The 24,076-nt window shown below is 50.6% G+C and overlaps 1 long non-coding RNA gene across 2 annotated transcripts; it reads left to right on the plus strand.

Annotated features, from left to right (window-relative positions):
- The first annotated feature begins 414 nt into the window (after positions 1-414).
- Positions 415-23,636, plus strand: LOC309609503. 2 transcript variants are annotated; one of them, XR_014233436.1, is made up of 3 exons: positions 415-1,101; positions 6,575-6,701; positions 8,247-23,636. It is a non-coding gene; the product is annotated as an uncharacterized lncRNA (long non-coding RNA). The 2 variants fall into 2 exon arrangements; XR_014233437.1 differs by lacking the exon at positions 415-1,101 and having other exon boundaries at positions 3,714-6,701.
- The last annotated feature ends 440 nt before the right edge of the window (positions 23,637-24,076 follow it).

The following is a 24,076-nucleotide window of genomic DNA, read 5'->3' on the forward strand; positions in this document are numbered from 1 at the left end:
GAGTGAGTAAATTAGTTAACATGCCTAAGAAAGCTAGTTATGGTAGCCCAGAAGTGACCCTGGGTGGGCTTAGCTGAGGTCAGTTTGGGAGATCTTGCTGGGAGAAGGGAGAGCATGGGCTTAATACCGGGCTCTGGATTACAAGCTGATGCAAGGGTTGAATGACATAATGTCTGCAAAGCACTTAGCATGGGGTCCAGAACATCACAGAGGGCTTGGTAAGTGTTGGCAGCTCTTAGGTTCAGACGTGCTCCGTGATGCTCCACGTGGGAGACCCTCCTGAGTGCTGGGGGCGGTGCCTGGGCTCTCCGGGCTGAAGACGGCTGGGTACCAGGCCTGGGCTGGAGGTTGCCTGAGTTGGCCCGACTGTGGAGGCTGCTGGGGTGGAGGCCAGGGACAGCTTGCTTCCTGCTGCCGGGAGAGACCGCCTGCACTGCCTGTGAGCCTCTAAGGACCGTGTAGCCAGGCATAGAATACAGTTGCTGAGAGTGTGGACTCTGGAGCCAGCTGCCTGAATTTGAATCCTGGCTCTACGGTTTACTAGTTGGCAGGTTACCGAACCTCCCTATACGTTGGTTTTCACATCTGTGAAGTTGGAACAATAGTAACATCTGCCTCATAGGACCTACGCGGCTCCCTGAGGACTTCATGAGAATGAGTAAAACACTTAGATCCACACCCGGCATGAAGTAAGTGCTACATGGGTGTTGGCCAGTTACATCAACATCAACGACAATGATTTTGTTGTTGATTCTCTGGGTGTTCTGGGCTGAACTGTGCCTTCCTCCCCCTCCTCCCACAGAACTCATCTGTTGAAGCTCCCACCCCTAGTAACTCAGAATGGGACCGTATTTGGAGATAAGGCCTTTAAAGAGGTGATTAAATTAAAATGAGGCATTAGGGTGGGTCCTAATCCAATCTGACCGGTGTCCTTATAAGAAGAGGAGATTGGACACACAGGGATTCATCAGGGATGTGCGCACACAGGGGAAGGGCCATGACAGGACACAGAGAGAAGACAGCCATCTGCAGCTAAGGAGAGGCCTCAGGCGAAACCAAACTGGCTGACACCTTGATCTTGGACTTCCAGCCTCCAGAACTGTGAGAAAATAAATACATCTCTGTTGGTAAAACCATCCGGGTGTGGTATTTTGATATGGCAGCCAGAGCAAACTAATATACTAGGTGAGGAAATTCAGAGGCGCAGAGAACTGGGCTGAGTGTCTTCACCCTCTGGAACATTCCAGGGATGGCGACAGCCACTGTGCAGCCCAGGCCTCCCTCTGCCTGGACCTCCCTGAGTCCACCAACAGCTCCTGGGCCTCAGCTCTCCCTCCTGCCTGATGGTCATCATCAATGTGGTTGTAATTCCATCCCTTGATCTGTCTCCGACTCGCTCACCGAATCAGAGCAGCTAAGGAGGCTGAGGTCAGCCTTCTTGAGATCTGTGCCTGGTTGATAAGAAAGCAAACAAGTAAGAAGGCTACCTTCTTGGGCACCTCCATAAACACAACCTCTTGATCATTGGTCTGTGGGCCGGGGCCAAGCTCAGCTCTTTCCGAGGATGTTATCAGTTTATTTTGCTTCAGTCACAAGGATGCCCTGAGGAGGCTGAATGGGAGTGTATGGCTGAATCTGCACCAACCTTCCCCACGTCCAGACAGAGGAAATAGCTCGAAGCACCCAGCCCTGTGGTGGTGGGGCAGCTGCAGCACCCGAAGTGGGGTTCCTCAGACTGAGAGGCCCTCAAAAAGTGAGTCTGGAGGGCCCGTAGGGGCATCCTATTTTACAGATGGGGAAACTGAGTCCCCAGGAAAGCCCCATTGGTTATAATATACCAGGAATACTGATTAGTTTCAGGGATAGTGACAAACTGGAGAGGGTTCAGAAGTGGAAGTTAGGATAGGAAAAGGGGGCTTGAAACTATCTTGGAAAATCAAGTGAAAAGAACAAATAGTTCAGCCTAGAGAAGGTCAGACAATTCAGGATTGCTGAGGGCCAGAGGATGCAGATGGGGGCTCTAGGGAAGGAGCAGGAAGAACAGCAGATGGTTTACAAAATGTAAGGAAGTCTCTTCCGCAAAATAACCATAAATTTGGATTCCAACAGGTGGCTATCCCTTCCATCCACCTCACCCCCAACTCCCAACTCTGCCTCATCCTTGGAACCTTATATTCCCCTTCTTCAGTCAGAGCCAATCCCAGAGAAGCAGGCAGGAACAGGCCTACCTGATTGGAGCAGGGAGCACCTGTGGGTGGGGCCAAGTGGCTTACTGACAGGAAGGGTGGCCTGCCTTGGCCAGAGCTGTGGCTGCAGGCAGAGACCAGGCGCTTACTGCAGGGCAGGGTGGGTGGGCAGAGGCTCCGGAGCAGCTGGGCATCTGGGGGCCTTTGGCAGTGGCGGCAGCTCTGCTCAGCTGGTGAAGTGATGTTCTCTGATTGAGCTAATTATGCTGATTGAATTCCCTCCTCTCTTCAGGGCCTCCTTCTGCCTCCTCCTCTCTCCTGTCTCTCCCCTCCCCTCTCCCTTTAGAGAGAAAAGGAAAGATTTCCTTAATGTGACTGGTAATTGTTATGCACACAGTGTCAGATGTTAATGTGGGCCGTGATTGACAGCTAATCAGCCCATCAGCTGCACAAAAAGAGTGAATAACTCAGTAATTTGATTTCCCCTGATTCCCCTGCGTGGGATGGCAGGAAAGTCTAAATTAGCAATCAGGGAGCCCGTGGCAGATCCTGGAGAATGGTGGTGGGGATTCAGGGGCTGCGGGTGCAGCTGCAGCATTGTGGGTCCCAGTATCCAGGATGGGGGAGTACCCTTTGGCCTCGACTTGGGTGAAGGAGGGGCTTTGTGAGTCTAAATGTGAAGAGATGCTGGCAGTGGGTAAAGTCCCCATCCCGAGGGCTGCCCCTTCCTTGGTGGAGGTAGGGGGGACAGCTCGGGCCGGCCTCCAGCAGGGTGCTGGGGCCTGGGCTGGGGGTGCGCTCATCCTGCTGTCCAGGAGACCACCATGCAGGTGGGTGGGATGTGGCAGACAGGCGCTCCCACACCCCCATCCTTTGGAGCTGGTTGCCAGGGTTTTCACTGTGTGACCCAAATTCTTCCAATTCAGAGAAATAGTTGTCCCCCCACTCAGCTTCCGGCAGATTCCATTCAGTTAAAATGGAGCACAAGAGAAGCACATGTGGAGGGTCTGGTCCCTGGTGAAGCCATCTCTCGTCCTCTTGGGCAGGCGATAGTAGCTAATCACCGTTACCATCCGTTGGGGACGCGCTTTGACCCAGGAACCGTGCCAAGTGTTTTGTCTGCATCCGTTGTATGGAGGAAGAAAGATTGAGCGCCTGCTCCAAGTCCCACAGTGAGAGAGTGGAGGAGCTGGCATTCAACCCCAGGGTAGGGCCAGCTTCCGGGCTGTGGTGGAGGAGACAGCCTGAGCAGTGGTTTCCACCTTGGCCCAGCCTTGGGCGGCCACTTCCTGGTTAGAAGACCTCCCATCACTCCCCATGAGGTCCTAGCCCTGGACACTCGCAGCTAGAGAAATGGCTGTGAGCGTCTGTAGTCACACAGACATGTGTGTGAATGTTTGACCTTTTACAGGTGGGGAAACTGAGGCCCGAGGAGGGAAGGGACAAGCCTGAGGCCACTTAAAGAGCTGTTGACCCACCTGGAGCTGGAGCCCAGCTCTGCCGCCCCAGCCTAGCAGTGCCCAGCCCGGGCCTCCTCCCTTGTCTTGTCTCTCCTTCAGCTCCTAGTCACCCCCCGCCCCCGCTCTGCCCAATCCCTGGCCCCCACCCCCAAGTGTGGGAGGCAGAGGGGAGCTGGAGGTGCGGCTGGGAAGCCAGTGGGGTCTGGAGATGCTAAGGAAGACTCTAGAGGGCAACACACATTGCTGGGGGGCAGCAGGCCCCCAGGCAGCTCCTCTTGCTGTGGGAGAGGCAGCTTCTTTGGGGGGTGAGGCTTGGCCCCTCTGATGTTCTGAGAACATGGTGGCCTGGGCCTGGGGGCCAGAAAGACTGGCTGTGCCTCACATTAAAAGAAAGACTGGTATGCCTGGCCCACCTCCAGCCTTGAAGCCCTTGTTCCTACATTGCTTTTCTGGATTCTTCTTGAGAATGAGGGGAAGGTGGGGGCATTGGTGATCTTCCCTGATGGAGACCTATTTACCTGGGTCACTCAGCTGCATTCTTGGGTGGTGCGGCCCATCTCAATCCATACTTGGTGTGTGTGCACATCTGGCAAATCTGAGTGCATGTGTAGGTAGCCACGTTTGTGAACCTTTGTCCTTATTGTGGGTGCTCACACATCAGTCTGTGTTCCCCTGTGCATGCACTGAAGTGTACCCAACCTTAAGTGCATGCCACAAGCACCAGCCCATCTTAGATGAGCCTCCCGGGTGCTGAGAAAGGGATGAAGGGTCTGGGAAGAGACATGATGCAGGAGCCACAATCTTTGTTTTCAAGGGAGCTTGTAGGCTGGGATTATTGAGGAGCATCATCCAGTTGGAGCAGGAGTTGAGTAGAAAAGATGTGGACCATGGCCTTGACCTTGGGGTCAAGAGTAGGGAAATGGCCTTGGGAGGGGCTGTGGTCAGATCTGAGACAGGAAGAGGTGAAATCCAGTAGGGGTGGGATTGGGAGAGGCAATGTCCCTGGGAATAGTTTTGGGACCTAATTTTTTTTTTTTAATTTTTATTGGAGTATAGTTGATTTACAATGTTGTGTTAGTTTCAGGTGTACAGCAAAGTGAATCAGTTTTACATATTCATATATCCACTCTTTTTAAGAGTCTTTTCCCATATATGCCATTACAGAGTATTGAGTAGAGTTCCCTGTGCTATACAGTAGGTCCTTATTAGTTATCTATTTTATACATAGTAGTATGTATATGTCCATCCCAATCTCCCAGTTTATCCCCCCACCCCCCTTACCCCCTGGTAAGCATAAGTTTGTTTTCTACATCTGTAACTCTATTTTTTTTTGGAGATAAGTTCATTTGTATTGGGGCCTATTTTGTTCCAGCCCATGTGCTGGTGAATGAAAGTAATTACCCTCATTGTGCAACCAACGAAACTGAGGCTCAGAGAGCTACAAAAGGAGCTGTTCAAGGTCACACACTGAGGGAGGGGAAAGTGTAGATTCTGCTTTGTGCTGAAATTCACCCTTGTTTCCCTGTAAGACACAGCAGAGGCTGGAGGGGGGCGGGGAGGCGGTGGGGGAGCAGCCTTAGTCAGGAGCCCGAGCTTTGAGGAGGGGCATGAAGCAGAGTCAAGTTGAGCTGGCTGAGCTGCCGAACTCAAATATTTACCTGTCTCTCAGCCAACTAGTGTTTATTGGGAAAGTGCTGTGTATAAGGCTCTGAGCTACCTCAGTGAGCCAAGCAGACTGCTTGCCCACTCTTACTGCCCAGTGTGTGAGTGTGCCTGTGTGTGTGTGTGTGTGTGTGTACCTGTGTATGCGTGCATGTGCATGGGCATGTGTGCATGGTGGGAGGAGGTGGGCAATGTTAATCACAATACTGGCAGGAATGATTGTAGCCAATGCTGATGGAGCTCTTATTACCTCATTTAATCCTCACTGCAGCCCTTTGGTGGTGCTCCTATTCTCCCCATTTTACAGACGGGAAAATAGAGGCACCTCAAGGTTAAATGGCTGGCCCTAGACCAGCTAAGAAGTAGTAGAACTGGCTTCTGAACCTGGGCTGCTTGGCTACAAGGTCAGCACATTTACTAACCATACAAATAAATATACACTAGCAAATTGTGATGTGTGCCATGGAAGAAGAATAAAGGGACTGCTGAAGGATGCTAGGTAGACCCTGAGCATGCCTGGAGCACTGGAGATTTTGCAAAGCACTTGCTGTTCATCATGTCATTTCGTCACCCGAGTGGCCCCGGAAAGCTGGCTTAGGACCCCCTCTGCCAGATGGGGCAATGCAGCTCGGAAGAGACAAGTCACACGCCCGGTGTTGTGCAGCTTGTGAGACTCAGAGCTGACTTCCTGAGCACCTCACTCCCACCCCCAAGGGGGCCCCAGGGGCTGGCTCTTGGGCTGTTGAGGCCACTCAGTCTTATGCTCACTCTTGGCCCTCTCGGAGGCCTATGGGCAGCAGACCGTGCAGGTCACCAATCCCGATGTCTCTGAGTGACATTTTCATAGTCTGACTGCTCTGGGCTGTGAGCTGTCCCTGAGCGCCACCTGGCACACCTGAAGAGAAGGCTGACAGGGCCTCAGCTGGGAGAGGCCTTTAGATTCTGCCCCTGAACTTGCCCATCCTCTTTCTTTCCCTTTTAACCAGCTGCTGCCCCCAGACTCTACCCAAGTTGCTGGCCGGAGCTCTGTGGCTCCTGACCCGTGTCTCCCTGGGGACCCCTGTCCCCCCAGGGAAGCTGAGGCTCTGGAATCCCAGATCCATGAGCAACACCTCTTGACTCTTGACTCCCACTAGCAGCCTTCGTGGACTCACAAGGGCCAACTGCCCAGCAGCACTGGGCATTTCCAGGGCTATCTCACCCACGACTGGTCCTGACCCTTCCTCTCCTGACCCATCCTGACCCTCAGGCTCATCCTCTACCTAGGTAGCATCAGAGAAGACCCCGCTGACCCACTGACACAGAGTCCGTGCATGATGCTGGAAGCTGCTATCACATACCCATTTTACAGATGTGTGGACTGACTCTTGGAGAGTATGAGTGCTTGACCAAGGTAAGAAGTAGAGCTGATCTTCTGGAATCCAGAGTCCACATTCTGGAGATAGAAAGAGGTGCTGTCCCATTGCCCCCTAGCTCACCTCCCCATCCCTGAGTTGGCTGGAACCCTGAGCCCAGGCTATCTGTTTGGGTGGAGGCGCCTTCCTGGTCAAGTTCATCTGAGGAGCTCTTGTCACACGTCCAAGCCTGGATGGCTCATACGGGGTGAGGTGGGGAAGGGAGAGGGTTTTTAGGATAAACTGAGTCAGAGGCCAGGCACACGGGGATGAAGCTGGGTCAGGACTCTGAGCTAGAAGCCGAAGGGCAGAGGTGCTGAGGGCTCTCTTGCACCAGAGTGGGACCTGGGGACTGGTTGCTTTTGCTAGCGAGCCCTCCCCCGTGGTGGGGCTGCAGTGGCGGTGGGAGGGGATGGAAAGGACAGCCACAGTGGTTCCTGTCCACTTTCACTTAGGAGTGGAAGCTGGGGAACAGAGATGTCCTGTGAACTGCCTGAGGCCACATGGACAGAGGGCGGTTAGTCAGGAACAAGGACCCTGGTGTCCTGGCCCCCAGCCTGGCAGCTGACAGCCCCAGAGGACCCTGCTTCCCCAGGGCCAGCCATAGCAGCCAGCCCAGGCTGGGGCTGCGTGAACTGCAAGGCGGGAGACCCTGCTGTATGTGGCCGAAGGGCCGTGGACTTGGGGGTGCTGGTCAGCGGGGCTGGGCCCCGGCCTGCGGAAACTCTCCTGCACTCAGACACTCACAGACGCACGGCCGCTCCCCGCCCCCACCCGTTTACACGCAACTCACACACAGACGCAGGAGCACAGATGTCCCAGCTCACAGACGTGCACACTCACACACAGGCACACACACTCACACCCAGCAGACTCGCCAACCATGCACACGCAGCTCACACTCACACACACAGCGCAACCAGGTGAGCTGGGGGCCAGGCGCCCTGGAGTTCTGTGTCTGTTACGTCTTTGCTCTGTGACCTTGAGCAAGGTCGCCTGTTACTTTCAAGCCTTTTCTGGTAGCTCCCCCCATCTCCCCCTCCCCCGGAGCTGACCACCCCCATTGTACCGCCCTGATCTCAGCACTCTGGGGCCCCTTCTTGTTGTCTCCGCCACAGACTGGACCACCCTCCAGGGGGGCTGCTGGGGCCTGACATCAGGGAGGTGCTCAGCTAGTGTCCTCCAAACAGGTGACCGAGCCATTCTCTTTTCCACATGCCTTGCTCCTCCTCCCAGCCCTCTAACCCAGTGCCTCTCACCAAGGATCTTGTTAAAACAGAGATTCTGATTTTGCAGGGCTGGGGGCTGAGATTCTCCATTTCTAACAAGCTCCCAGGCAATAAGATGTTACCGGCCTGTGGACACACTCTGAGTTCCAAGGCTCATGTCTTCAGGCTAAACCTTCAAAGACCCACCATCCCCTCTGCCACTGCCCACAAACAAAAGTGGCTTGAACCCTGCTAAGGACAGGAATGTTACTACCCATAGGGTGAGGTTCCTTTACCATACACACCCTGTAACTCAAATTCTCTTTTCTCTACCAGGTTGAGCTCCATCTCCAGGTAGCCTTCAGGGATTGCAAACAAAGGTCAAGGTCTTCTGCGTTTACCTCCTCCTGGGTGGGTGGCCACAGTTCCTTCAGTGGGCCTGGGGCTATATCCTGTGGACATTCAAAGTTGGTAAGTTCCCCCCTGAAATGTAGTGAGAACCACATGCAACATTCCAGGGAAGTCTGGCCAGAGCAGGGGCAGGGAAGCAATGACCTTTAATCTGTACCTCATACTCCTACTGATATAGCCTAAGAGTGAATGAAATTTCTTCCGCAGTCACCTCACTCTGCTGGCCCATGTTTATCTCACGGTCACCTACGGACACCAGAGCTTTGCCCTCACACATGTTCTTATCATGTAACAGTCCTAATAGGTGACGACATCGTTCCACAACAGTCCTAGGGAATGTGCTAAGTGGGGCCCCCTCCTTCTTCCCTCCTGCCCCTGTACGGACTCAGAGATCTCTGCAGTTTCCTTGCTTGATGGCCTGTTGGTACATTCTCTTTAGCACGTGTGGCGCTCCCTCTGCATTTTTGTCTTACCTGTTCTCTGCTGCCCATCACAATTCAGGAACTACAAACTCTACTTGCTATTTTGTCTCCCTTGTACTTTGGGAACCAGCTGCAGCAAGAGAATGTCTAGATTAGGGAAACTGCCACAAATGCTAACCTGTCTTTTCCTAAGGAGTCACTTTAGCGCCCAGGCTTTGAAGACCTACCATATGCCATGCAGCGGGCAAAGCTCTGTTTGCCTGTGTCATTTGCCTGACTCCAAAGCCCTCCAGAGAAAGGGCAGGAGGAGGTGGAGTCAACTGGAACACTTTATTCATTCATTCGTTGGTTATTCATTCATTCAATAGATATGTATTAAGCAACCACCTTGGCCAGGTACTGCTGTGGTCCTGGGGAAACAGGAGAGAATAAGATAGAAGAGGCTCTTGTTTTCATGGACTAGTGACATCCAACTGGGGTGACACACAAGATAATCAAATAAAGATAGAGGGGAAGAAGCCACTTTAGTCAGAGATAGTATAGAGCACAATGGTTAAGGACCCAGACTCTGAAGCTAGAATAGCTGGGTTCAAATCCTATTTGGCCCTGGACAAGTTAACAGTTCATGCCTCAGTTTTCGTACTCCCTGGGTTGTTATAAAGTACCTGGTGCAGTGTTGGCCCATAGTAAGTTCTTCTTATTACTTGGGATGGTCTAAAAGGGCTTCTTTGAAGAGGTGATATTTAAGGTTAAGTAGGAGCCAGCCATGCACAGATCAGGAGAAAGTGGAACAGCAAGTGCAAAGGCCCTGAGGCAGGAAAAATCTTGGCTTGTTCTGGGGAATTGAAACAGGCCCTTGTGGCTGAAGAGGATGAGTAGAGGGAGATAAGATCAGATTCAGGGGTGGGAGGGAGAAGATCAAGCGGTCTGATTTGGAGGTCACTGTCAGTGGTTTGGAATATAAGCTAAGGTCAATGGGGCATCACTGAAGGGTTCTAATTAGGAATACAGTCTGGTTTACTTTTTCAATCTTGTGTGTGCTCTGGTATAGAGGTGGCTTGCAGGGAGCCAGGAGGAGGGGACAGCTGAGGACTAGAGTCTCAATCCTAGGCTGGCTCTGAGCTAAGCCCATGCACCCAGCCTGGAACTCTTGCCAATAAGGGTGTTTGGAGAAGCTCCTCCCCACTGTTCCTGAATCTTCTTAATCCACTAGGGCCTTGAAGGGAGAAGCAAAGAAGCCTGGAGGGGAGCTTTTAAGGGATGTTATTTTGCATCTTAATTGCATGCTAAGAGGCCCGTGGGCAGGGCCAGCTGCAAAGCATTAGCTGCCACCAACTCCAGTGACTCAGGCCCCAGAGTCTTAAAATATTTATTTTTCGCTGCATTTGGAATTCAGCATCTGCGAGGGAGCCACCGCCAGGAAGAGAGAAACGGAAGCAGGAACCTGTTGGCAACAGCAATCTGGAAACAGCGCAGGGCTGTGCGGGTCCTGCCTCCTGAGCAGGGAGCCAGTGCAGCAGGCAGAGCAATGCTCTGCAGTGGCTGCTGGTGCCTCGTCCTTGGCTGCCTGGTCCTCCCAGGCACCTGCGGGAGATCAGATAGTGGCTTCCTCCATTACAAATTGATCTTCCGCCTTATAGTTTGAGGCTGTACTTTGCGGTCTGTCTCGCATTCCTTCTGGGTCCATTTGAGGGAAAAAAAAAAAAATCAGATTTTGAATCCCAGACACACGAGTATGTGAGTGGGTGTATTCTGGGAGTATATGTGTGCAGCTGCAGTGACATACACTGACTCTCCCCAGGAACCTTAGCAACGTGGTTAGATGGGGGTGGATTTGCAGTGCATTCCTGCCACTGGCCAGCACTGCGACCTTGGCCGAGGCACTGTACTTCTTGGCCTTTTGTCTAAAAAATGGGACTAAAGCTCCCACCTCACAGGGCTGTCCTGAGGCTTGTATGAGGTTATTCATGGCCCAGTGCCTAGACCATCTGAAGTCTCCATAAATGGTGGGTGTTAATATTATTGGTGCATTCTCTAGGGTGTGAGCCCTGTTCAGGGGCGGCCCCCATATGACCTGTGGGGAGGCTGGTCATGACTTCTGGGTGCCTGGACACAGGGGAAGGCTCAGACAACATGCAGCATTATCCAACCCCCCTTTCATAGGCGTGACTGCTGGAGGGATGGGTTGATGGGGGAACTTAAATGTTCAATGACTCAGATCCATCTCTTTTATCTTGGAGAGTCTGCCGAGGCCGGGAGCAGGGCTAGATTACCATGAAGTGCTCCTAATTTGCAGAGAGAGATAAGGAGCTCATCATGCCTGAGGGAGGGGATACTGCTCTTCCCCAGCAGCTGCTGTGAGCTGGTCCTTGGTGAGCCAGACTCTCTGGGCTGGGGTGGGATGCCTGAGCTCACTCTGCCTCAGCGGCCCATCACTAGGCGATCTCAGTCCTGGTCACCAGGGTGGGAGGTGGCAGGAAGGGACAGATACTCCTAGACAGAGGTGCTTGGGAGAGAGACATGGACACAGAGAAGCCTGGACTCATATTTCTGAAAATTGGACAAGTTATGAGCTTTGTGATTGCCTGTCCTGCCCAAGGGATGCACAGCTGTAAATTGGAGGCTGTGCTGCCGTTTATCTGTCCCCCTCCCTTAGTCACTCCCCTCACCCAGACATCTCAGGGGCAGGGGAGAGTGATCCAGCTGCCTTTAATTACTGGGACTTGTTCAGCCTGGGGCCTGGACTCCTGATGCCCAAAGGATGCAGGGCAGATCTTGGGAAGAACTTTCTAAGGAAGCATCAAGAGGGGCCAGTGCAATCCTAGCTTCTGGTGGTCTGTAAGGAAAGGCCTCTGTCTGATGCCCCATTTCCTGGCTCTGAGTGCCAAGCAGACATTGGCCTTGGGAGGTTGACAGGCCCTGGGAAGGACAAGATGCTGAACTTTCTTAGGCTTAGAAGGAGGTCAGATGGGCAACAGAAAGGTCTAGGGGACTTCTTTCTGGTGAAACAAACTCGTCTGAGCAAGTGGAGGGTTTTCACGGACGCTGTCCTACAGGCTTCTCAGAGCAGTCTGAGAAGGAGGAACCATCATCCCCATTCTGCAGATGAGGAAGCTGAGGCACAGGGAGGGCAATTCCAGGAGGAGGGAGCCAGGATGGGGATGCAGCTCTTCGGGCATGGAGTCCTGAGTGCTGTCCCACACTCAGGCGTGGTGGGCTGGCCACCAGGCTGCTGCCTGGGACTATGGCTGCAAGGAGAGGAGGGCCCTCCAGGATGGTCAGAGCGAGGCTCCCCTTGGCTGTAAGCAGGACGGCTGCTCTGCAGGGCTGGGGGTCTTGGAACCGAGAGATTGTGCAGCAAGGGGGCTGATGGAAGCCACCTCCTTGCCTTCAGTCCTGTTGCCTCGTGGGTACTGCAGAGGGGCAGTGTTGGGGAGACTGCAGGGCAGAAGAGCACTGGACTGGGAGTCTTGGGTCCTGGGTGGGAGTCCAACCTCCATTTAGTCAATAAACATTTATTGAGCACCTTGCTATTATCCCATTATTAACCTATCTGGTCCCCACACAGCTCTGGGCGGTCCACGCTCTTTCTGTATTTCATTGATTCTGATATGTACTCTTAGAAATGGGAAACGTGATTGATGGGGTTAAAAGTGATAGTATTCTTCTTTCTTAGTGGTCTATGCAATAATGGTTTTATAGCCTACAAATAGTTCCATGAAATATGGAGCTATTCCAGTTTTACAAATAAGGAAATAATTTTTTTTTAGACTTTTTTATTACTTATTTATTCTTTATTTATTTATTTATGGCTGTGTTGGGTCTTCGTTTCTGTGCGAGGGCTTTCTCTAGCTGCGGCAAGTGGGGGCCACTCTTCATTGCGGTGCGCGGGCCTCTCACTGTCGCGGCCTCTCTTGTTGCGGAGCACAGGCTCCAGACGCGCAGGCTCAGTAGTTGTGGCTCACGGGCCCAGTTGCTCCGCGGCATGTGGGATCTTCCCAGACCAGGGCTCGAACCCGTGTCCCCTGCATTGGCAGGCAGATTCTCAACCACTGCGCCACCAGGGAAGCCCATAAGGAAATAATTTAATGGCAATGGTATTAATGGGTAACATTTGTTAAGTGTTGATAGCATGGCAGGCACTAGATTAAGAACTTTATTATTTTTGTTATTGTTTCCATTTTGTAGATGAGAAAACTGAGACTGAAGAGGTTACTCAAGGTCACACAGAGCATAAATGGTGGAGCAGGGACTGGAACCAAGTCTGGCCGACTCCAGCTCTGCGGGTTCTTGACCAGCACAGGACTCCACTGGTCCAGCTCCTCTGTGCTGGGCCCTGGGGAAGAGCCAAGAGCCAGGCAAATGTGGTCCTCGCCTGCTCAGACCTTAGCCATCAGCAATCTGGCATAGGTGGGTGGCACTGGGGGCTGAGATGGCTCTGAGGGCCTTGAGGAACTGCTGATGAGGGTGGGGGTAGGGAAGGTGAGTGGAGTGGGTACCAGGGAATGCTTGGGACTGAGGGGTGGGTTGGGGTTGCTGAGGAAAGTGAAGCAGCTGCTTTAAAAAGGACATGGCCTTTCGCTCTCGCACCACTGCCAACACCTCCTTCCTTCACCTCTTCTTTGCCATTGTTTCTTGTACATGATCACTTTCTCCAGGGTCAGGGTCAGGGTGTCCATCCAAGGTAGCACCAGAAGTCATGGGATCAGTGTGCCTCAACTGGGTCTCGCCAAGAAGTGACTGAAGCCTCAAAACCCAATAAAGCCAAATCCCTGAACAGGAGAGCCTTGGACAGGTGGATGAGGGGGATGATGGACCCTGTGTCAGGAAGGCCACTTGACTTCTGCATTATTGGGCCCTAGAGAGGAGGCAGGGGTGCTTGGTGGATAAGAACTCAGGTTTTGAGGTCAGATCAACTTTGGTTCTAATCTGGGGTCCTCCACTTACTCACTGTGTGGCCCAGGCAAACTTGATGATTTCTCTGAGCCTTGGTTCCCTCATCTATAAAATGGGAATAATAATTGTATTAGTTATCTGTTGCTGTGTAACAAATATTCCCTTAAATTTAGTAGCTGAAAACAATACACATTTATTATCTTGCAGTTTCTGTGGGTCAGGAATCTGGGCATGACTTAGCTGAGTCCTCTTCTCAGGGTCTCCCACAGGCTGTAGTCAAGGTATCACTGGGCTGTAGTTTCATCTGAAGGCTGTGCTGGGGAAGAACTCCCTTCCTAACTCATGCACGGGTTGTTGGCAAGACTCAGTTCCTCAAGGGCTGTCACACTGAGGGTCTCAGTTCCCCATTGGTGGTTGGCTGGAGACTGACTTCAGTGTCTTTCCACATGGGCCTTTCCAGCTTGCTTCATCACATAGAGCCAGAGAGAGTGCAAATGAGACAGAAGTCTCAGCCTTTAATAACCTAGTCTCAGACATGCCATCATGTTTGCCCTATTCTATTCATTAGAAGCAATTTGCTACACACTCAAAGCAGGGGGATTATTACAAGGGAATGAATACTAGGAGATAGGGATCATTGGGAGCCATCTCAGAATATAATAATATCTATTTTGTCGGAAAGTCATAAAGATTAAATGAGATCCTGCATGTAAGTAATTAACATGGTGCCTAGCACATAGTTTATGCTCAATAAATTGACTACTGTTATAATTGGTGTTGTTTTTATTCTCAAAGCCAGGCTGAGCTGAGGCTGACAGGACAGACTCCAACAACTATCCCCAGTTCTCATTGGCCCAACACCAAGGGAGATCACCCAGCTGCATACCCTTGTCGTCAAATCCTGTCTGTTTCCCTGGGCTCATTCATATGCCTCCTCCCCCAGGAAGCTTTTCCCCTATCACCTGTGAGCTGCATTTCCCTGAATGCCTCCTCCTTGTTTGCAGGGAAGGGAGCGCCCGCCCCCAGCTGCGCTGACAGTCACGAAGACTCCACTGGCATTGTCTCTATCTCATAGACTTTAGGCAGGGTGGAACTACAATGTTTGAGGTTTACAGATTTCTTGGGTGTAGCCGTAGAAGATTGATGTTTTTTATCTGGAAGGAAGAATTGTGAAGTTTACATCATCGTAAAATAAACAGAACTGTGACTTCTGTTTCACGATTGACGTGGTTCCCCTGTGTACTTTGGACAGTTATTATACTTTCTTGACAGTTAGAAGGTCTTCTCTCCCTCTGAAAAATTGCGGTGGTCCAGGGGAGGGTTCATGTGACACCTTCTCACTCTGAATGCCCTGCTTGTGTTAAAGATGAAGAAACTGCCACTCAGGGGGGTGATTGGCTCAAGATCACAAAATGGTAGAACTAGGATATGAAGCCAGTTATCTGGTCCCAAGCCTATGCATGGTCTTTATATTATATGTGCTCATTTGTTTATTCAAGAAATATTGTGTAGTTCCTACTATGTGCCAGTCTCTGTGCCAGGTACTAGTAACAGAACGATGGGCAAGTTTTTGTTGCAGCCCTAAAATGCTTTCAGTGTTTCCCTTCTCCCCCGACTCCCACTGGATTATAACTTTCCCTAGTAGAGCCCCCACTCTCTCAGCATCTCTCCTTCCCTGTGTCTACTGCATGGCTTTGAATCTGAAGTGTGACTGTAGTTAAGGAGAGGTTCTATCAGTGATTGGTTTGGGTGGAAAAGTAGCAGGAAATGGCCTAAGGTCCCTCGAGAGAAGAATCTAACCGGATACAGAAGTCGGATGGAAAGTGGTTAGAGGCCCAGGTGGAAAATAAGGAATGAGGTCTACAGATTAAAGAAGCTGATTGACATTTTTTTCCCTCTTTTTTTTTTTTTTTGCCGTGGCACATGGCATATAGGATCTCAGTTCCCCGACCAGGGATCGAACCTGTGCTCCCTGCAGTGGAAGCGCAGAGCCCTAACCACTGGACCATCAGGGAGTCCCAGAAGCTGATTGACTTTTTTTTTTTAATTTTATTTATTTATTTTTGGCTGTGTTGGGTCTTTGTTTCTGTGCGAGGGCTTTCTCTAGTTGCGACGAGCGGGGGCCACCCTTCATCGCGGTGCGCGGGCCTCTCACTGTCGCGGCCTCTCTTGTTGCGGAGCACAGGCTCCAGACGCACAGGCTCAGTAGTTGTGGCTCACAGGCCTAGTTGCTCCGCGGCATGTGGGATCTTCCCAGACCAGGGCTTGAACCCGTGTCCCCTGCATTGGCAGGCAGATTCTCAACCACTGCACCACCAGGGAAGCCCTGATTGACTTTTAACAGCAGGTCCTTTCCACCTGTTGCCAGCCCCAGACCTCTCCCCTCTTCCCTCCAGGGCCCTCGAGGAGTTGAACCCAAGCCACTGCTTTCCTGCCCAGTGAGCCAGGTGATGGGTTTGCAGCTAATGGTAATTTGAACAAGTTTGGTCAACTAGAAATACATAAGGAGATTGAAACATGAAAATGTCCTTGAAATTTACACAATTGATACATTGCAGCTCACCGAGCTGTTAACTCCATTGTATGAAAAATGGCAGAAATAATTGGTAACCAACCTCACATTTGTTTACTGAAACTTTGCAAAGGAGGACATGGAGGAGTCAGCATGTCACCAGGAATACCCCCCACGTCCCCAATATGTCCCCCAGAGCAATCCCTCAGCCAGGCACGAATTGTTGCTCGGTGGGTCATTTGTGTCCCAGGCAATCTTCTGTGCACTGGGCATGTGATGGTCAACAAGAGGGAGAGAGCCCTGCCCTCCTGGAGCACGCTTACTAGTGGGAGAGACTGACCGTAACAGATACACGAATACTTGGGTAATAAAGTCAGGTAGTGAGAAGTGCTATGGAGAAAAGAAGGCAGGGAGTGGGTAAAGGGGAGGCTAGGAGAACTTCCTGATGGGTCACTGGGGACTTAAATAATTCTTGAGATGCTATAAGTGCAGGCCTCACCTGGCTCTCTGCTCTACAGCTCCTGTTCTATTTGCTAGCTGTGTATCTTTGGGACAGTGACTTGACCTCTCTGAGCTTCAGATGTCTCATCTGTCAAGTGGGAATAATACCTGTCCCAGGATTATCTGAGATAAAATGTATTAAAGCTCACTGTTCACTGTAAAGTGCTCTATATATATGAATTGTTCAGATTGCAGTTGCAGGGCAAGGTCATTCATTCATTCATCCATCTATCCTTTCCTTCACCAAATATTTATCATACGCCTTCTATATGCATTGAAGGGCACCCCACTCCTGACTTGTTATTCTGGCCCAAGCATAGAAAGACTTTGGCCTAGTTGAGACTGGTCCGGAATATTTAAACAAGACTTTACCAAAGGCTTGGGGATGAGAACAGGGAAATAAACATGGCGTAATCTGTAGGTTGTGTGTAAATGAGCATGTGCACATATCTTTGTCTATGTGTATATGTATGTATTTGTGTGTGTGTGTGTGTGTGTGTGTGTGTGAGTGTGTGTAGGTGTTAGGGAATCATGCTTCATTGCAGGGGGCAAGGTGACTTTGCCCTACTTGGGGTCTGTAATATTTCCAAACCTCTTACATCCATCACCCCATCACCCTGCAGGGCACAGCACAGCCCTCAGGGGACAGCCCAGAGGCTGCTCTTCCCATTTGGTACCCATGGAGGTTTTTCAGAATCTCTGGCTTAGAGAAAGCAGCACCACACAGCGCCACGCTCCTAGCCCAGCCTCCATGTCACATAGCATCCTGTACCCCCCACTCTGACTTCTTGGGGCTCTGAAGACCCTCAGATTCTGTTTCGTCCATTCTAGGGGTGGGTGAGGACCTGGCCTGGCAGGAGATTGGTGTTGCTCACCCTCCGCCAGAGTGCCTGCCTTTCTGGCTTCAGTCCTGAGAACATCCAGCCCACCACAGGGCAGCATGGTCCCTCAGCCTGGGGCCATGGAAAGAGCTTTGCAGCCAGACCCTGGCTGTGACCAAGCTCTCTGAGCCTCAGTTTTCACATCCGTAATTTGTTCATAACTTCCCGTGATTGCAGGGCCATTGTTAGGAGTAACGGGATGATAGACCTGGAGCCCCTGCATGGGGCCTGGCCTTTAGTAGGTGTTTAGGGAATATTCATTCCCTTCACCCCACAATGCTGCCACTATTCCCGGTCAGAGGGGCTTCTGGTTCTGACCGATTCTTCCAGGACAGAAACCCAGCCCTGAACTTTTGTCCAGGAGGGTGGAGTCCTGGGTCTTCTGCCCAGTTCCTGCCAGATCCCTCCTTCCTCGGGGCAGGACCATGCCCCTCCTGGGCACCTGGCAAGTGATCGGGGACCTGAATGTCCTCAGCCTTGGCCTGTAATGCTCCGACCCTTCCAGCCAGTTCTGAGTGTTGCTTCTATCCAGAGACACCTGTTGCACTGTCTGCAACCCCCACTGGGCTCTGCGGGGGCGGGAATCCTGGTGACATTGTTGACTCCTCTGTGTTCTCCTTTATGAAGCTTCAGTAAACAAGTGTGGGTTGCAAATTAACTCCACCTCTGCGTGGCTCTCTGATGGTCCTACCTGCTCAGCACTGTGTCTCAGCTGCTAACGTCCTCTACCCAAGAGCCAGACCTTGGCCCAGCACCGTCCCCGCTGCTCACTCCATCGCCATCCTCTGCTGGTTCACCCACCATGGGATTCCAATGTATTAGGACAAGAACTTCCATCCGCTCATGTGTGTTCTGTTCTCTGGAGTTGCGCATTATAAGTGCCATCCCTCCTACCTGTGGCATCCTTTACAGTAGTGGTTCTCAACCTTGGCTGCACATTGGGACCACCTGGGGAGCTTTGAAAAAACACTAATGCCTGGGTCCACCTCAGACCAGTTGGAACAGAATTTCTGGGGAGGAGGTCTGGGTATTGGTGTTTTCTGAAGTTTCCCCCAGATGATTCTGAGAAGCAGCCAGGGCTAAGAACCACTGCTTTAGAGAATGAATGATTGCTAGCTTTGATTTTCCCCATCCTCATCTGCCAGGAGCTACCTGCAACTTTCATAGGATACAGTTTTTGGACTTTCATCATTCTAGCCACTGTTTGCTTTATATGTGACTGTCTAGGTCAAGACTAAACCTCCTTTGCTCATGATATTATACCTCTATTAATATGACCCCAAATCAAATGAGCTCCTTCTGTCTACACCCCACTCCATGACTTATTTAAAGTCACCCAGCCTCTCCCCTTCAGCAACACCTCCTCTATTTTTCTACTGTTTCCACCAACATAATAATGCCTCTTCAAGTAGAGTGAAAAGTTAATTCCACAAACACATGCAATCAATTCCAGGAAAACCTTCCAGGACTTGGTGCAACCTTCTGCAGTGTTCAGAGTGATTACTGGCTCTCCTTCTGTTTCAACAGGTCTATCCTGAGGTTAGCTCCATTCATTGCCCCTGATTTAAGATATACATAACAGGTATCTAACTCCTGTACATTCAATACCCGCTCTTCTTAAACTTAAATAACAGATTCCATTAAAAGAGCATTAGCATGGCACTCCCGTAATTAATCTTCTCTGGCGAACTAATAGTCTAGAAGGCACGCAGTGGAGCAAGGGCATCGTACATCACTAAGCTCATTTATCCTGATTGATTTATCTAATAATTGTTGGGGCAGCTGGCCTTGTGCCCGCTGACACATGGTGGGGACCCCATGGGTGCTTGGAGTTGGGAGAAAGGAGTAGTGTGGATAGATCCAGGGCTGGAAGGGGCTGACTTCATCCTGATCACAAGGCAACAAACAACATAATGGGCCAGCCTCAGAGACGGGCCGGCTCAGGGAAGCTTTTAGAGGCTCTCAGCAGCCCTTGTAGTGCACCCAGATTACACATGGAGTTATTTCACATCATTAAACCCCCCTGTTTCGTCCCTGGGTGCGGCACACTCTCTCTGCATCAGGCTGGGCTTCAAAGTAACTGCTTTGCCAAAGCAGGTGTAGCCACTGCAGCAGGATGACTCTAGGGCACAGGGACACATTTACTAGCTGTTTGTTTGTTTGCTTGCTGGCCTCCCAGCCCTGGAGCTAGAGATGATGTGCTGGGGACCTGCATCTGCTCAGCCTGCCTGTTTTGGTTCCTACTGCCATTGGTGCCAGGAGTTGGGGAGTGGGCAACACTGGGCTCCAAGGCCCATCAGAGGCCACTGTGGTGATAATCTCCCTGCCTTCCCCACTCCCCAGCCCCAAACATGTCCTTCCTCAGGCTAGTCAACAGTATGTGGGCATTGCGAATGGTCCTCTAGTGCAGGACGAGCCTGGGCTGTGCTTGATCCTGCATCTATTTTCCTTAAGAGGCAGGAAACAAGGCACCAACAAGGGATAGCAGAGCCCAAGGGGACAGACTTCTGTGCCAGGTAATACCCTCTCTGGCCTCCTGGAGCTCTTCTGCTCAGTGTTTTGTGCCTGTACTGACCCTTCCCCAGACTCATCTGCTTTTCTCTCATAACTTCCTGTCTGGAGCCCTTCCCGATGCCCAACCCATAGTGTTGAATCTCCCTCTGAATCCACCCCCAGCCAGTACGTGTGTCCTGCCTCCCCTGCTTCCAGGCTCCAGCCCATCCTGATCTCCATTCTTCCAGGCTCCATCCTTCCCAGTTTCTCCTTTCACACAGTCACAAGCCCAGTAGGCCCCTGGACTGCAGTCCCTGCTGCCAGCCCCTGTGTTATTGCCTGGGTTTATGTACTGCCTTCTGCATTGATTTCCTGGTTGTGTCTCCCAGGTCCTAGCTGGAAATACAGTCCTGCCCTGCATATCAGCCCATCTGTCTGGAGCACTAATGCTCCCAATCCCCATCCAGCTTTTGCCAGCTTTGTCCTCTCCTCAGGGCTGAATCCTGTTTTCTGTATCCCTGGCCAAACCTGACCGACCACAAGAAGTCATGATGTTGCTATTCTCTGCCCCATGTGCCATTTTTGTATCCCACCCAATAGATCTGACAGATCGTTGCATATTGGACCAAGGTCACTCCTCCTGGAAACTGAAAATTCTGGCTCCTGTTTTTTCCCCTCCCCTCATTTCCCCTGCTATAGTCCTAACTTGCAGGAAGGCTGCAGAATGTGGGACATCTGCAGACTCAGTGGCTCATGCTTGAGTGACCTTGGGCAATTTCCTTCCTTTCTCTGAGCTTCAGTTTCTTTATCTGTGAGATGAGATGGTTGGAAATAATGATTCCCAGGGTTCTTTTACCTTCGAAACAAAATGGAAAACAAGAAACCCTGAAGACAAGAGGGATTAATACAATGGTCAAATCAAGCTGGGTCTACTCTCCTCTCTGCCTGGGGCCTCCACATCACGCAGGACTTGGCAGTGGATTTACAGAAGACTCTAGCACAAGGGCTCTGGGCTCTCACCTTTGGAAAATGGTGCAATTTAATGGTAATGCAATTACAGATGTGCTGAGATTGAAACAGCCCATCTTATCTCAAACTCATCTTCCCCACCAAGTATCAGGGCAGGTGCTGATCCCTAATAGCTGCTGAAATAAATCCACCAGGCAGCTGGGGGCTCCTAGAGAGGAGATCTGTGTGCAGAGAAAGAGAGGATGGGAGGGGGAAGGGAGATGGAGAGAGGGAGGAAGGGAACAGAGAGGGAGGGAGAGAAAGGGAGGGAGAGACAGAGGAAGAGAAATGACACATAGAGAAATGGGGAGATATAGAAGGAGGGTTGGAGGGAGGGGATGGCTAGGAAAGAGGGGAAGAGAGGGAGGCAAAGAGAGAGAGAGACAGAGAGAAAGTGACAAAGCAGGAAGAGAAGGAGGGAGCTAGTTAGAGTGAGGGAGGGAAATAGGGAGGAAGAGAAAATGGTGGGAGAGGAAAAGAGAGGGGGAAAGAGGAAGTGTAATGGAGAGAGATACAGAGATGGAAAGACTGAGACAGACCATGAGGGAGACAGCTGGAGAGAGAGAAAGGGGGGAGAGAGAGGGGGGGGGGAGAGAGGAGAGGAGGGAGTGAAAAAGAGATTGAATGGGTGTCAAGAAGTGGGTAGGCAAGAGGGAAGGACCAAGGTAGAGGGTGGAGATGATGATGAGACAGGAAGAGAAAATGAGGAGAGGAAGCATGGGTAAAGGGAATAGAGATGGTCTGTATTTCTGAAATATTGAGCTTCTTGGACCCACCAGAGACTCTGTGCTATCTTAAGGAAGAGTCCAAACAAAAAAGAAAAGAAAAAAAAAAAAAAGAAAAATCATGACATAGCTAGTAAGAGCGTGTTCCCCAGGAGGAAGGCAGCCGCCAGAGAGAGCAAGCAGGGGAGAAGGCACCTGAGGATTGGATCCAGAATTATAGAGAGGATTGGGAGCCCTGGAAAGAAGGAAAATGTAATAATCCAAGACCCTAGAATAGGCACAGCTCCCCAGACAGTCAGCCAGTCCCTCTAGCCTGCATTCATTCCCACTCCCTGGCAATTCTGGGACGGCTTGTGTTCAGCACCTCGGACAGCTCCAAGCATCCCTCCCGGATTCGAGCTCCACAGACCAGGGCAGCAGTACACTGATCCCTTCCTGCAGCCCCCTCCCACGTTGGCCCCTGACTTCCCCTGAAAATGGCTCTTTTGGGCGGTTGGAATGCAGGCCTGCTAGCTGCTGAATAGATCAATTATTTTTCAGAATGGTTTTGATCCCGATGTTACTTCACTGGATCACTGAGTGGAAAGGGCTCACAGAGAAAATGGCATTTTTTATAACCCTGGCAAAATGCTCCCGCACTGATGAGATGAGCCACCCAGCGAGTGTGCACGTGCACATATGATACATAATAACCAGAAGCATAATCTTCTAAATTGAAAGCCATAATGTTTGCTGTTGGAGCTAAATATTAACAGGGCGTTGTCTCCCAATGACCCTCGGGAGGCAGCTGGCTTAGCGGGAGGCTGTCGTCATAGTCAAGCAACATGATTAAATTCCTTTCTGCCGTCAGAATTAAGAAATGAATAGTTTTATGAGGGTCATGCCACAATGGACAGAGAAATGAGATGCTCAACAGAGAGGACGGGGCTGGACGCCTGCCAATACCTGCTTTGTAGTTCTGGAGGGTGCATCATCACCCTTCCTAGGGTGGGCTCAGGACTGCAGGCTGTCTGCTGGTTGATAGCCGCTATCTCCTTCCTTGGGGCATCCCTGGTGACCCGGCTTTGCAGCCTCCTTCCTCCCCGTTTATCTGAGAGCAGAATGGATATGTGGGATCCTCCTCAGGAGGCCTCTCAGAAGTTCACACAGAATGCAGTAAAATCTAGTAGCTTAAATCATGGCCCCTGAAGCTAGACTACCTGGGTTCAAATGACAGCTCTGCCACTCACTAGCTGTGTGATCTCAGGCAAGTCACCTAACCTCTCTGTGCTGAAATTTCTTTAGCTGTAAAATGGATTTATAGTAGTACCTACCCTGCAGAGATGTTGTGAGGATTTAATGAACACTAAGATGCTTAATACATAGTAAGCACTGTATAAGCATTTACTATTATTATTATTATCATTATTATTTGATTTAGGTTGAACCATATAAAATTGCTGTATTGTAGATTAAAAAATTCAATACTGGCAACTTGATATGAAGTTTATACAGCAAGATTTTTTTTTCTTCTGTGGCCATTCTTTCCTACCCTGTGGCCCTGACTCAGCTTCAGCAGTGTTGCAAAGGTTCTGTTACATAAAGATATATTAATGACGTGTTACTTTTATACTCAGAAAAAATGCTTTAAAAAAAAATTGGAAAAATTCCAGCTAACCTCAGACTCAGAAAGTTTAATCTGCATTTCTTTTGGAAGGAGGAAAGCATACAGAATTATTATTTATTGGCTACTTTAGTAAGCATCATGCACTATGCTTGCTGTACTGCATGTGTTAAGTTTGTTTAATTGTCTCAATAATTCTGTGAAGTGGGCATTGGGACTCCATTTTTTAGATTAAGAAACTGAGATTAAGGGAAGTTGAATGATTTACTGAAAATCACACAGCCAGAGAGGTAGAACAAGAATTCAAATCTACTACATCATTCTGGAGAAAGAGGGTGGAATGGAATGCATGTTTGATGAAACCTATCTGACCTCATCCATCATTCTCTTTGGATTTCTCCTCCTGCCCTCTTCCCCTTGCATCTGTATGTCCCACACGGGCCTCTTTCTTTTCTCTTTTGTAAAGTGATGAAAATATAAGATCATGCAAACTGCCCCACAGCCTTTCCAGAAAGCCCACTCTGACTTTTAATAACCTGATCTTAGGAAGAGCTATGTTTAAATGGGTGGCCCCAAACTTCTGGAGACCTGCTCCTGTAAATAAAATCCTTTTCATAGTAAACAGTCCAGAGAAAAGGGGGGATGGAGTGGAAATTAATAGAATTTGAGCGAGTTGGATGGTGGGACGGGGGACTTGGAAAATAGCTACCTGAA

The sequence above is a fragment of the Balaenoptera borealis genome, assembly GCF_965194805.1.
Source record: "Balaenoptera borealis genome assembly, chromosome: 1".
NCBI classification, from domain to species: domain Eukaryota; kingdom Metazoa; phylum Chordata; class Mammalia; order Artiodactyla; family Balaenopteridae; genus Balaenoptera; species Balaenoptera borealis.